Below are 16,103 nucleotides of genomic sequence, written 5' to 3'. Positions count from 1 at the left end.
GGACCTTTTTTTACTCCAAACACAAAGATTAGCCAACTTACAATTTTTTTCAAGCTCATAATACAATTGTTTTCAAGCTCATAATAAGCTTTGCAGACTCCAATAATCCTTTTCTCGATGTTATAATTCTAGTTGAGTTGATGAGGAAAGTCAATACCCAAATATTTGTAAAAAGAAACCTGCTCTAAACAATGTCTATTATAGGTGAAACTACCATGGGTGGTGTTTTTTGTTTTAATGATCATGAATTTAGTCTTGTGGGTATTAATGGTCATAGACATCAAGAGTCTTAAGTTGCTTCTATAGGTCATCATAGCTTTTTGCAAGAAGAATAATATCGTCAGCATAAAGGAGAAGAATTTTGATTATATCACCAAACCTGGTGCCCTTGCAATCTGCAGTTTCGAGACACTCCTCAAGCTTATCGATATGAATGCCAAAAAAGGTAAGGGATAGGGGATGCCCCTGCTTAACCCCTATATTGCATTTAATATCTTTAGTCCACCCTTTGTGGGTCTTAAGCTTTGACAATGAGAGTCTAGTAGAGGGATCACAACAATCGTTACTTTAGGAGGAAATATTGAAAGTGAAAATTAAGTTTATATATATATATATATATATATAATGAATATTGATTAGTTATTCTATTATCATTGGATAAAGCTAAAGGATAAATAATAGTAATAATAATAATAATAAAATTATATAGTTAGGAATTCTTGGGCAAATTTACCTTTTAACAAAGGAAATGTTTGATTGTGTGGAAAAATGTGAGTTGACGTGAACTGACGCTGGCCCACAGAGCGTGGTATGCGTGGACGGATGAATGTTTGATTGTGTGGAAAAATGTGAGTTGACGTGAACTGATGGTGGCACACAGCGTGGCATGCGTGGACGGAGGAATTTTAGAAGTTGGGTTTACCACTTTGAAAACAGATTCGATGCCGAATTTGATTGCTCGGTTTCAAAGAGACGTAAAATACAAAAATTGCATTCATTTCAGAGTTGACACGATTACAGCGCACTATCAGGAACCGGGCGCAGTGAAGAAACTTGTTTTCATATGGGCTAAAAAGAGATTTATTTACAAATATCAGAAAAATTAAAAGTAAAAATTGGTGACGAGACTCATTTTTATGGTGAAAAATCTGTTTTCATGTTCTCAAAAAAAAATATTTGCAAATACCAAATTTTTTAAAAAACAAGTATTGGTTATAAGACTTGTTTTCAAGCCAAAAAAGATTTATAATATTTCCAACCTTTGAAATTTTGATTTGAATTCGTTCAAAACTTCTCAACTCCTGGTTAGAGTCAACGAGTCACTCATTAGGACCGGAAAAGAAGGAGAATTTATTTTAGAAGTGCGAATTGTCCAAATCCTTTCATAATATAAAAAATGAATAAAAATGAATGCGCATGGTGATTGCGTGGTACATTTCAGAAACAGGCACAGTAGTTGATCTGTAAGATTGTGCATTTCAGAAATAGCGTTATTTCTTTTTAAATGGAATCACTTTTTAAGGTGGAACACTCTCATCGAACTATGCGGATGATTGCTATAAGATATTTTATTTTAGTTCCCAGAATGGAAATTCGAAAATGTTAAAGGTTTGTTTCCACAAACCATTACATATTCTTTAAAGGCATGACATATTCTATTACCAATCTAACAATAATTGTATCAACATTTACATGTTGTACTATGAATTTAACAATAATGATGTCAACAAGTCTGGAGTGTAAACTAGTTGGTAACAAGGTGTTCTATAAAGACATTTCTCGTATGAATTCGCAAGTTCAATCCCCAACTTATCCAGGTTCATGGTAGTGGCACATGCGAACGTCCAAGGTTCATGGTAGTGGCACATGCGAACGTCCAGAGATTATAGTAATAGCTATCACCGTAAAGTAAAGCATTATTATCGCTTGGCATATGGTTTATTATTAATTATATGATTAAATATTTCTTTTAAGCATAATTACAATGATGGCTGTAAGGATGGCTACAAGGAGAACATCTTCAACATGTTCAAAGGGTGTTAGAGAAGTTACAGCAGAAAAAACTGCTGATAAACTTAAAGAAATGCACTTTCCTACAGAAGGAGCTGGTGTATCCAGGGTTTGTAGTTGTAGAAAATGAATTGAAAATGGACCCAGAAAAGATTGCAGCAATCATAAATGCACTTTCCTACAGAAGGAGCTGGTCACCGAAGAGCTTATTTGAGGTACGTAGCTTTCACGGACTGGCAAGTTTTTATCGGAAATTTATTAGGAATTTCAGCGAAATCTGCGCACCGATGCTAGAGACCATCAAAAAGGCCAGTCAACCTTTTTGTTGGACCAGGGTGGCAGAAGACAGTTTTCAGCTCTTGAAGTGGAAGATTACGTAGAGGCCAATCTTGAGGCTGCTCGATTTTAATAAACTCTTTCAAGTTCGGTGTGACGCGGAACAGCTATTGGCGCTGTGCTCAGTCAGGAAGACAGACCAGTGGCATTCTTTAGTGAAAAATTAAATGAGAGCCGACAGAAATACTCCTCGTGTGACAAGGAATCTTATGCCGTGGTCCAAGCTTTAAAACATTGGAGGCACTACCTGTTGGGCAATGAGTTCATATTATTTTCTGATAATTCGGCGTTACAATATGTAATGGAGCAGCACAAGTTAAACCATAAGCACGCCAAATGGGTAGAATACTTGCAGAGTTTCACTATCGTGTTAAAATACATAAGTGGGCAAGCCAGTAAAGTGGCAGATGCCTTGAGAAGAAGAGCTTTGCTCTTACAAGAAAGTAGCATACAGGTGATGGGATTCGAACATCTGAAGGATTTGTACCAAACCGACATAGATTTCAAAGAAGCTTTTGAAGCCTGCCAAAATCCCGTGTTGAGGAATGCAAGCCCATGGTTAGACTATAATTTGCAGGAACGATTATTGTTCAGAGGTGGGCAGTTATGTATCCCGGACTATTAAATGATCATGTTAGTTGTTTGATATTTCCTTGCCTTCCTTTTTACTCCATCAGAATTATTTGTTTCATTGTAGCCTTTAGAGTTTTCTCCTCCAAACATTTTTAACTCTCACTCCTAGATTCCCATTTCTAACCTTTGAGATAGTTTCATCAATTGCATGCTACCAAAGTACTCTAGCATTGAGACAAGGAGAATATGTTGAAATATTTAGTGGAACCTATCAATTCAACATGTGTATCATAAGTAACTTAGATTTATTTCGACTAAAAGTGTTCACATGAGTCGTGGACTAAAGACCCAACTCCTTATTATCTCTAAGTGGTGCAGGTTGTGATCATACTACATAAAAATTCATTTGTTACCTTCTAGTTTATGACTTATGCTAATAGGTAGATTTCTTAACTGGTTAGTTGCTCACAAACAAATCAAACCCTCACTTGCGATGAGAGAACAAGATAGATAAAGTTAAAGTTGGAAGTCAAAGACATATCTTGCACACTGTTATGGGTTAGAATATTTTCATGCGATAGTCTTGAAAGACCATACGACAATTGATCATGTTGGCTTATGTCTAATAGGAAAAAACCATCTAGGGGCAAAGCCCAAACTTTCATGCTTCTTTAGTCATCAGCTTCCAAGGACACCGTAAGGGGAAAAGGTTGTCAAGCATGGCTCTACGTCCTCCAAATTCACATGAGCTAATCCGAAACCTTCACAGAATGTAATTGATTCTCCTTCTTAGATCCAGAGAATACAATAGTCACCTTATGGTAGACTTTTATCTTTTAATAAGGAACTCCCGCCACGCCTCTATATTTATCTTCAAGCCAACCTCTTTTCTAAGCTAGATTTCAAAAGACAACAAAGGGAGCCTTTATGACCAACCCTACTATTTGCATTATAGGATTTGATCTGATGCGAATATGGAAAGGTACATTCTTGACTAGAGGAGCCTACTACTCTTTTAATCTCCCGAATTTCATTCTTTCTCATATCTGGCCTCCCACATTGAGAAGGAGAGTAGAGTCCGAGCCCTAGTGCCGATGGATGCAATGAAAACAATTCTACCAGTAAATTTTATCCACAATTAAAGACATAGACTCGGCCATTGAATCTTCTTGTAGCAACCATACACAATTTTGTCATCCTCACCAAAAGAATCAAGAAAATCAACGTATAATGGGGATGCCAAACAACAGTGCACAACTCCGTCAACTCCTAAGAACGCTTATATTCAACATGGCCACTGACTCTACACATAGATAAGGATATAGAAGGGCAAGGGATCAGTTGTTTCTTTGCAGGTATTCAACTCTAGACTTGCCATAATTCCATAAAACATAAAATGGTCATATTGATACTTCACCGGGCTCTAGACCTCATTATATATGAAGGTCGAGGCATGTTAGATGTGCAAAATCAGTTCGATAAGGATAATCGTCAAGATTTATCCACTGAGTACACTATCTCGTGATAACAAATAGGCATCACCCTTGGTTTCCAAATTACCCACATCGTAATACGGTGTAAGTATTCAATTAAATTCTTTTCTAAATTAGAATCTCTTCATAGAATGCAACTGTGGTTCGTAATTTCATTGATAAGCATTATCCAATTGAAATCTTCTATGGAGGAAACTAGAAAGATCACCATTATCCCAAAGGAACAAATACTTTTGTAGAAGCTCACTCATTAATCTAATGTTTCCAAGTCGGCAGATAAGGCAAACAGAAAAGTGGCATCGCCAGTCGACAAGGAGATATTTTTATTTTTTCTCATTTTGCATCCACTTGAGGGAGGAATGAGAATTTTCCATCAACGATCAATGGGAATTAATTTACCATGAGCTAACTGCAAAACGTGCTAAGTATCAATATCTACAATCTACAACTTTGGAGAGGTTATTAAATACTGTAAACATCATGTTTACAGTAAATCTACCATGGTAAAGTTATTTAATTGATGTTTACAGGTAAGCCAGTCTTGGGAGACGATTATGATTACCTTAATATTCATAATTGATTTTACGGGTGGCTAATTATTGTTCAAGATGGTGATGGCAACTGCCTTTGTCGCAACGCCAATTTTTTATTGTGATCCTTCAAGAAACAACTATCTTTTTTACATGAAATTCCATTTCATTTACAAAGAATGTTTTATCCATTATAACCTTCTGAAATTAGAAATAAATAACCAACTTGCATGGAAATGATGTGCCTAAAACAATTTAAGAAGCAACATGTGGGTTACTGTTAGTAGTACTTATATGTGTATAACATTTTGTAGGTTGAGTTTCTCGTTATAGTTTGAATGACTGTCGAATTTGATCGAAGGTGTCACTCTATGCACAATCAATAGGAAAAGAGTACAGGTACTATTATGGTGTTATTATTTCTCTATATCGAGGAGATATGTTGCTAGCCCTCAGCCATATATATGACCACAGTCAACGACCTCAAAACATAATAAAATTTTCACATCGGAGAGAAGGTCAACAAGTCAATAAATTTACCCCTTTGGTTAATGTACCTACTCGGTGAAGTTGAATGTTTGTTACATTTATTGTTACAAGCCGCTAAGCATAAGATTAAATTAACCTTCACTAACTAACAGGGTGTTAAGTTTTATCCTACCCATGTTTTATCTTATGACCCATCATTCACATATAATCCACTCCATATAAGATATCACTGTGTCTTCAATCTGAACCATGCACATACTCCTTATAACACTTTGACACTGTATTGATGGACTACTTTTGTTTTAAGTTGATACCCTTTATGCAATCAGAAACACAATTAGTTATATGATTGCCAAGTAACATAGGGGACTTCACTCTTCAATCAAATATATCTTATTTCAAACAACCTTAGTCCTTTAATTTAAAGTAATCAATATATATACAATATATACTATATTATATATGTTCCTAGTACAAAATCTTCCTCAAATAAATTGTTTCGAGGCTTGATTTCAACATGCATGGATTCTAGAATATTTTTCTTTTAGAAAATTATAACTGAACCCTTCATTAGGACCTACCTTGTAGAGGTGTGGTGACCCATAGGCCACTTAATGCTCCGATAACATTTGTCACATACCCCCTTAGCCCAATTTGACAATTTCCTACTAGGCTCTCATTCGTTAAATTTTTTTTGGTTAGATTCAATTAGTCATCACAAATATTACATGAACAAATGTTTATAATACTCTATACTCATATTCTTTAAATTCTAACCACATCAAAGAAATGAGCCACACCCCTGAGGTATCACACTACAACTCCTTTGAGGCTTTACTAGATTCATGATGTGGACTCTTAGGTTCAATAAATACAACCTTAATAAAAGCATTCAAATCGCACCGTATGGATGTATTACGATTCGGAGCAATAATAAATCATTAGCATTCAACTGGATAAGATTATGCATACAGACCTCCTTCCTTTGCTAAATCAGCACCAATGCAAATGGAAACTTTATCATAAATATTCTATAGCTGGGATTGCCCATAACATGATCATGGTCCTACTTCCATAGTCGAATGTATTGCTATATACCTTTGGTATTATGCACAATTAATTAAAAGAGTACGATTGGAGGCATAATGCATAGCATAAATAACATGAACAATAGCTTATACGCTTGAGCCTTAACCAGAGTTACCCAATTTACATAGCTGACTCAAGCACGATTATTCACTATCTTAAACAAAAGACGGGATAACACCAGTAATGCATAAGATCCACATATTATGTTTCTTTACTAAACTTAACTATGATTGAATTTATATGCAATGGCTGACACATGCACTCATATATAATCAACTCATGCTCACAAATAACATAGGAAAATATACTCATTCATAGTAGTCATATGTACCTTATTCAATCATTTTATATGTAAGAAAAACCTAAGAAATTTCTCTTGTATACTTCAGAATTGACAATATAGAGAGTAAGAGTCAACATAAAAAAATCCCATGCAACCAAATTATCTGAAAGGATGTCACTTGGGAAAAACCGAGCACTGCCACCCAACCTAGAACTGTCTTCCACCAGTTCACCCCCGAGCCGAGAATTCTTGCCATGGATCAACTGCCTCCTGTTGATCTCTTCAATGGGTATTTAATACCCTCTTTCATGATATGGTTTCCATTAGTGGCATCCCACTTTTATGGATATTTTTTATCCATTTACCTAGGTTTTTCTCAGAAAATATCACCTTTCTCTCCCACAAGGCTTTTCCTCATAAAAGCTTGCCTTTCTCTCCCCCAAATATTTTATGTTTTTCTCAATATATACTTATCTCCAATCCATCCATCTTATCTAGAATTTAATTTAGAAGCTTTACCATGAAACAATTATTCCTTCCCATTCACCAATGGGATTTGGCAAGAATCTCATCTCTTGGTGTCTTTCTTTTCCAAGTGATTAATTATTTTATTTATTTCATAAAGTATTTACTTTTCTTGTTACACATCAAACATAACTTTTCCCAACTTAGGTTTGAAAAGTTTTACACACAAGGGAGTGGTGTTACATACTCCCCACCTTAAATTTACATCGTCCATGGTGTATGACTGCATCTTGCAATGTTATTTCCTCATTCACTGGTAGTTCTTTTTGAATTTACAGGCTACCAAGGCCTTCCCATTTGATGTAGACCTTCCTATAGGAATATATCGGTTACAAAGGAGTTCTCCCAATGCATCTCCTTTCATTGCTACATGTAACATTGGGTTCAATAAATTTTCCGAGAGATTTTAGATGCAGAAACTAAACTATGTTTACCACAGCTAATATCATAACTTGATATACAGTACTAATATTTGACTAACGATGACTTATGTTGCTCATAATTTAACAATAACGTAGTGGGCTCTCTTCAGATAGCAGAGGAAGCTATGGTCACAAAGGTGTGCCAGGGGCTACAGATCGCAAAATACAGAGGGGTCTGACAATAGTTCTCGGCCCTATATTTTAGGGCACTAACTAAGGAGGATCAACTATACCCTTAGCTGTACTACCTGACTACACTATAGTATGTGCGTGTAATTTCCTCGAGTGATGTTCTAAGTGTACTATAGGAGAAAAATGGCCGACAACTGATTGAAGGCTAGGTTTCAGGTGAGCCTAGGGGGCTTCCGGTATACCCAATACGTGGAAGTTTAGTCCGTTCGCGGTTCCATCTAATGCGCTACTACTCGAAGGGGTACCCATAGTGGTTACAAGGAAGTATAAATAGCGTGACCACCTCTTGTATTTCCTGTATGCATGCCTCCCCAAATCCGTAGGTTTATGTGCTTAATGACAAATCCCATGGTTTAAAGATGCTGGAACATGTCTCTAGGCTAAAAGAAGATCTGCAAAAATTGAAGGTACAACTGGCCTTGGAAAGTACTCTGATACTACTTGTTATGCTCTCGACCTGCAAGAAATGCCACAATACCATAAATGTGAAAAAATATAGCCCATAACACAGAATAAAATGATAAAAACAACAAGTATTTTATTATTCATAAATAGATTCAATGTTTGCTTGCCTCTTTAAGGTGGAAACCTCCATCAGAGTAGAGCTCATTTACAATAAGAATCGATGGTCTTTCCTTTACTAACTAAGAATATTTATAGCTAAATGACATCTAAAACCCTAACTGCTAGTGGTCCCTTGCATAACTCAGGTTAATCACTTTATTTTATTAACTATGGCCCATTTACAACTAACTGTGGTCCCTTTTCTCTAATGTGGGTCAACCAATCACAATTATTAATGTGGGTATTATTTACTCTCTAACTAACAATGATTATGACTTGGCCCATTGGGCTTATTGCATAAATAAAGGGGTTAGGGTTGGACCCTAACAGACTGTTGAGTGGTGTATCCTCTTGAGTGAGTGATTGTCTCACTAGTGAGTTGCAACCTATCTCATATTTGGTATTCCATTTATGAGTTGGTAGCAGAGCCATAATGAGGCTTGTGAGGTTGGAGTTCAGTTTGGCTATTGTGAATGTGGTTTGTGACTCACTTCTTAGAGATGTGTGGAGGACAGTGCAAGGCATGATTGCTATGTAGATGTTGGTGAGTTGAAGACAATTGATACTAAGCATGGTAGATGTTTTGATCCAGGTGCGAGGATGAATACAAGCCTAAAAGGAAGGTACTTTAACTAGTCCATTGACTATGCCAGCCAATGTGATTGTACATTCCAACCATTTATTCAACTTTTAGTGTTGGGTCGACCATGTTAATGCTGCGTTGGATAAACTCAAGCTATTTTTTTTTTGAACAAGTGCATTGAATGTATATGTAGATGCAAATAACAGTTGAGTAATATTATGTGAGCCATGTGAAGTGAGCTTACATGTAGCTGGATGAGACAAAACAATGGTTGTGTATCTAGTTAGATCGAATCATATACGTTGATTATCTGAATGTTGGGAGATTTTGTGGGAACTGTGTTGTGTGTTATGTGAAGAGTGGAGATGCTTACTATATAATGAGGATGTTGTATGTTTGCTAAGATACTATGTGCAAATGAGTGATCAATTTTTTTTTTAGATGATGGAAAATGAAACTTTACAATATGTTGATGGTCATGCAACAGTGCCATTTTTTTATATCTTCAAGACATGTTACTAGAATCCAAAGCAAGCGTTTAAAGCCTTGTGGGTTCATGAAATCCCTGTCAATCTAATAAAGAAGAACATTATATACACATAAACAAAAGTGGTATTTAGGTGTATATTTATTTCTCTTTGTATATACATACAACAAGAATGTGTGAATGAGAAGAAGAGATCGGGAATATAAATGAAACAATTGGAAATAAATTGTGTGATTAGCTTGTGAACTCACGTCAAACTCCTTCACACATATTTGTGGATAGATTCCATTGTAGTGCTTTTTATTTAAATCTCCATTAAATTGTGGGATTCGTAAGATCTAGGACTAGAGTGTTAGTGGATGCTTGTATATATCTAGGTCATCATATTGATGTTCACAATGTTAGGCCATTGTCTTTCACTCCACATTAACTCTATATAAAAATAAAAAAATAAATAAAAAATAAATAAATAAAAAAAATGAAAACATAGTTACATATAAAGTTGCAAGCCATTTGTGGATTATGTATATCGCACAGCGACCAGACTCCACAAATCATAGAATTTTATAGCCTTGATGCATGAAGATGTGGAAGTAAGCAAGGAGATAATATAAAATCAACTGCTAGAAAACTGCATAAACATGGTTTGACAATATTTTAACTTTTCTTGATTTTTTTATGCTTCTTTTTAAATATTCCATTGTTGTGTGTGGCCTCAAAAGCTATTCATTAATTTGAAAGTTGGATATGGCTAGTTTTTATAAGAATCATACCTAAACAAAGAAACCAAGTTGAATGGCACTAATTGTATGAATTGGAGGTTTAAAATGAAAATATTGATGAAAGGATACAATTTCTGGTTGATAGAAAGTGGTGATGAAGTGAAACCAGAGAAAGGTGTAGGACCTACAACTAAATCAATTTAAGATTGGGAGAACAAAGAAACTATGGTGAAGTTTCTTCTAAGAATATCTGTAAAAGACAATATTATATTGCATATCAAATATTTCAAGACATCAAATGATACCTATACAATGCTCAAGGATTTGTATGAATTGAAGAATAAAATTTGACTCCTATCTATAAAGTGTAAGATTTTGTCTATTAAAATGGAATAAAATGAAAGCACCAACAATTTTATTTCAAGATTGAAGTAATTAAAGATACTCTTGGAGATATAGGTGAAGAAATATATGTCATTGACCTAATCACTATAACCTTAAATGGAATCTAGATGAGTGTCGAATGTTCATCATAGGTATTATAGCAAGGGAGAAGGGTCCCACATTTGATGAGTTGGTAGGCATACTTATGCAAGAGGAAGAAAGGCAAAGAAACCTTAAATATCAAAGTTATAATTTGGTGCTAAGGAAAAAATGGAAACCACCATTCAAGAGGAGTATACATATTGAAGAGTGAAGACATTGGAATTATCACAAAATCTTATATCCTCGATGAATGAAGGTGTGGAAGTGAGGAGCGACTACAGAATCAGCTGCTATGAAATTTCATAAACTTGGTTTAAAGTTATTTGAAATTTTCTTAAATTATTTCTTCTTCTTTTTAAATAGTCCATTGTTGGGCGTGGCCTTAAAAATAGTTCATTGATTTGAAAGTTGTATAAGGCTAATTATTTATCATAATCATATATAAATAAAGAAAACAATTTGGATGGCACCAATTACATGAATTGGAAGTTTAAAATGTAGACATTGATTGAAGGATACAATGTCTAGTTGACAACATGTGTTGATGAAGTGAATCCAGAGGATGCTACAGGAACTACAACTAAATCAATTTAAGAATGAGATAGGAGAGAGACTATGGCGAAAGTGCTACTGAGAATTTTTGCAAAAGAAAACATTATAATGCATATCAAAGATTAAAATACATTGAATGACATGCAAAACGTGTAATGATTTGTATGAAATAAAGAATAAAAATTGACTCTTGTCTATAAGAGTAAGATTTTCTCTATAAAATGGAAGAGAATAAAAGCATTAGTAATTTTATTTCATTAATTAAGGACTTTAAATATACTCTTTGAGATATAGATGAAGAAGTATTTAGCACTGACCTAGTCACTATAACCTTAAATGGAATGCAAGATGAGTATCAAATGTTCATCATAGGACTTACAAAAGGGGAGAAGGATCCCACATTTTATCACTTGGAAAGTATATTTATGCAATAGGAAGAAAGGCAAAGGAACCTTAAATCTCAAAGTTTTGATTTGGTGTTAAGGGAAATAGGGAAACCACCATTCAAGAGGAAGCCTTAGGATGGTAATAAAGGAGGAATTTCACCACATGGAAAGCCATGATTTGGTAAGCCACCATTTGCAAAACCACAACCAAGTATGGAATTTCCAAAGGTTGATATTAAATTTCATTATTGTGGCAAGTTTGGACACTACTCTAGAGATTGCACGAAAAGGAAATAACATGAGTCTAGACATATAAATAAGAGGCACACTAGTAATTTTGTTAATAAAGGAGAAATAATAAATGATGACATCAAAACCTTTAGATTGTGTGTTATAGATGTTTCACTATCTACTAAAATATATGATAAAAATACTTGGTTTGTTTATTTTGGAGCCTCCATTTATATGTCCTATAATAAGCATTGGTTTGAGAACTTTAAGGAAACTAATAATGGTACAAACATATATCTTGGATATGATCATGTAGACGAAATAAATGGTATGGTGACATATCAGTGACATTACCTAATGGTCATGTTAAACTAATTCATAATGTGATGCATGTGCCTATTTTTAGGAAGAATTTAACCTTAGTTTGTTAAAAACTGGAAATTAGGGCCAAATTCGACCTTGGGACAGCTCTTTTTATGGAGATGATGATTGCATTGGATTCCTCTTTTCGACAAGTCCAATATTGATATAAAGATGATGTCATCTAGAAAATCAGAAGTGTGATTTTGAATTTATGCCCACTCATGTGGAAATTGATCAGGTTGGCTTCATCATTATTTAGGCTCAAGAAACCAAATGGATGTTTCTCTTCACCCACAATGAAGTGTATAAACACAAGAGACCTCACACCTCATTTGGACATCCGTAACTCACACATTTTTATCTCTCTTTATCAAATTGGTTCTTACATCTATTAGGTAGACTTTCCCTATCACATGTGTCGCAAGAAGGTTGAATTTTTCTGGGCTAAATTGCAAAATTGAAATTGCATAATTTCAGATTGTTTGACCAACATTGACCGACATGATCTTAACAATTTTTTACTGTAGTTTTTGGGGAAGAATTTTGATTTTCTTAGGCTACATTATCTGACATGGAAATCAAGGTTTTATGGGTTGTTTGACCTATGTTGACCATAGACCTGAATGAGTTTGACAAAAAAAATTGTGACTTTTCTTAGTTGACTTTGACCACTGTTAGAGTTTGAGTTTGACTTCCTTTGACCAAGCTTTGAAGGAGGTTTTTGACTGTTGTTTTGACCAGTGTTGACCTTCTAGTTAGGGATCAAGTTTGACTACAATTGACTATATAAATGTACATGGTTGTTTTGACTTTGTATTGGTCAAGTGAATTTGACTTTTATACTCTCTCTCTCTATTGAAATTTTGATTAATAACAAGAAGAATTGATCAAAGGGTTTTCCCCACATTGGGGTTTTTCTTTTAGATCTACCAAATCTGTTGTTCTCTTGCCTTGTATTTTCTTCTGCATTTTGTTTAGTGTTCTATCTACATTTAGTATCAATGTGATTAATGGTTAATGTGATTGCTACTAGAAATAAATGGAAATTGTTATTGGGCTGCTAAATGAACATTAAGTAAATTGTGCTAGGCATAGAAGATACCATTGTTAACTAAAATTTACATAGTCTATACCATAACATATCAGGGTTTGAAAGTGGAATTTGTAAATTCACATTATATGGTGAAAGACATGTAGGATCTATTCGAGGTCATTGCAACGGAAATTTGAATTGGAGGTTTATTAAGCTCAATGTGACAACCAAAAGTCATCAAGAATTGGCACCCACAATAATGACAACAAAAAATATTTAGCATCAAAGGCATGACCACATTAATTATCATGATATATTCCTACATAAAAAATGAGGAATGGTAGAAGTGCTTCCAACACTTAAGAATGAATATTCTGCATGTCAGGGGTGCACATAGGGAAGATGAATAGGGAAGAGTTCCCTACTCATATAGATAGAAGGAATAGAGATGTTGTAGAACTTGGGGCATACATATGTATGTGGTCCTATGTAGACTAGATTATTAGGTGAAGCATATTACTTATTGATATTTATTGATGATTTTACTAAATATACATCATGAAAAAGACGAATGATGTATTTCAATATTTTAAGGAGTTCAAAAACCCGGTTGAAAAGAAAACAAGAAAACACATCAAGATATTCTAATCAGATTGAGGGGCAGAATATATTTCAATTGAATTCATCAAGTACTAGAATTCCCACAAAATTGTACAACAATACACATTACGATATACTCCATAACATAATGATGTAGCTAAAAGGAAGAACAAAAGCCTGGTAGAATGTGCATGGAGCATGTTAAGAGGTAAGAATCTTGCCAATTCTTTCTAGGTTGAAGATTTTTCACTGTTGTTTACTTCAAAATTAGAAGCTGAACTAAATGCTTATATCATAAGACTCCTTTTCAAGCACTTTATGGTTATAAAACAACAGTAATTCATTTGATAATATTCGACAAAAATATATTTTCTCATGTTCAGAAAGAAGATAGGAGGAATCTTGATGCAAAAGTTATCAAGTGATTTTTCATAGGTTATTGTTTTGATCATAAATCATATAAGTTGTTTGATCGTTGCACACATAAAATTTTTGCATGAAGATATGTATTAGTTCATGTGCTTGCAGGTGAAGGCCATAAGAATGACAGGTATGTTGGATGGCATATTCCTTATCAATATGATGATGTCAAGGAGGAAGTAGTTGATAAGCATGAATAGAAAGAGGAAGAAATCAACGACATGGAGACTTGTAGCAACCATAGTGCAATCAAGAGGAAGAGATGATTCACATGAAGCAAGAGAAGAGTTGAAATAAACTAAGTACCAACAAGATCATTTCATCAAACTCAACCACCAGTAAGATTTAAAGATTACACCTTAATGACTAAAATTATAAATGCCATAGAACCTTTGAATTTTGAAGAATCTAATGAGCATAAAGAGTGGATAGATGAAATGAAGGAAGAATATGAGTCCATAGTGAATAAAGATACTTGATATTTAATGGAATTTCATAAGGTACCCATTGGATCCAAATGGTAATTCAAACCTATATTTAAATTTGATGGCAATATATGTAAACATAAAGATAGGTTAGTTCCAAAAGGATAATCACAAAAAGAGGGAATTGATTATGTAGAACCTTTTGCATTTGTAGCTAATTTAAATACAATTCGATTGATGAATGCTTTAGCTACAAAAAATAAATGGAAACTACATCAGCTAGATGTTTGTCATCTTGAATGGGGAACTCAAACAAGATGTAAACCTTGTTCAACCAAAAAGTATTGTTAAAAAGGGTCAAAAGGACCTTGTCTACAACTTAAAGAAAGCATTATATGGATTGAACTAGGGACCAAGATCACAGTATGTGAAGATTGATTCTTTCTTTCTTCATAAAGTCTTTATGAAAAGAAAAAGTATATATATCAAAAAGGGCATTTTATTATCATTTCTATGTATGTTAATGATTTTATTATAAAAAGAAATGTTTCTAAGTTGATGAAGTTAAAGGACAATTCTCATAAGAGTTTGAAAGGAAAGACATTGATTGAATAAACATTGGCTACGCAGAGTAAATATACCAAGGAGTTACAAAAGATTAAAAAAAACCAATGTATGGTAGTATCAATACCATTACAAAAGAATGTCAATCTCTATAGTAATGATGGTACAAGAGAGGTGGAAAACACAATTCTCCATTAAAGGGAAGTGTTGGAATAATGGAGAAATCTAGAAGATTCTCCTATAATTAAAACTTCTTATGTGTCATTAGCACTGTTTTCGTAATTAATCATTGATGAGTTGGCGAATCCTATATTTTAGGAATTTGTTCAACAATAACCTAAGCCTATATATATGTAAGACTTTGTTAACCTAATGAATTCAAATGAGTGTTGAGTTATGTAATGCCCTGAGTATGCGATAGTGACCTGCCACCCTTCTCTAATTTTGTTTTCCATTTATGAATGGCCCTATCCCAAAGCATAGCATGCTTTAGGGGTGTCCCTATCCTAGAACATAGGCTAGTTTAAGAGTATAGCCAGGCCCTTTACAAATCTCTTTGCTCCTTAACAACAAATGTATTCAATGTTCAAATGGTGGAAAAACAACTTATTCTAATGCTCACAACAAAGATATCTACTACTAATTTTCTGTTTCTATGGGTTTACTCATGAGGGAGTGGGGAGTAGACCTCCTCTGTGTAAAAATACAAGAAAATAGACATTATTACACAATTTTTTGAGAAATA

This window comes from Pinus tabuliformis, chromosome 8 (assembly GCF_031772625.1).
Source record: "Pinus tabuliformis cultivar Carrire ecotype Pingquan chromosome 8, CPIR1, whole genome shotgun sequence".
NCBI lineage: Eukaryota > Viridiplantae > Streptophyta > Pinopsida > Pinales > Pinaceae > Pinus > Pinus tabuliformis.
The sequence above is the reverse complement of the archived record's forward strand: the minus strand, read 5'-3'. Positions refer to the sequence as shown.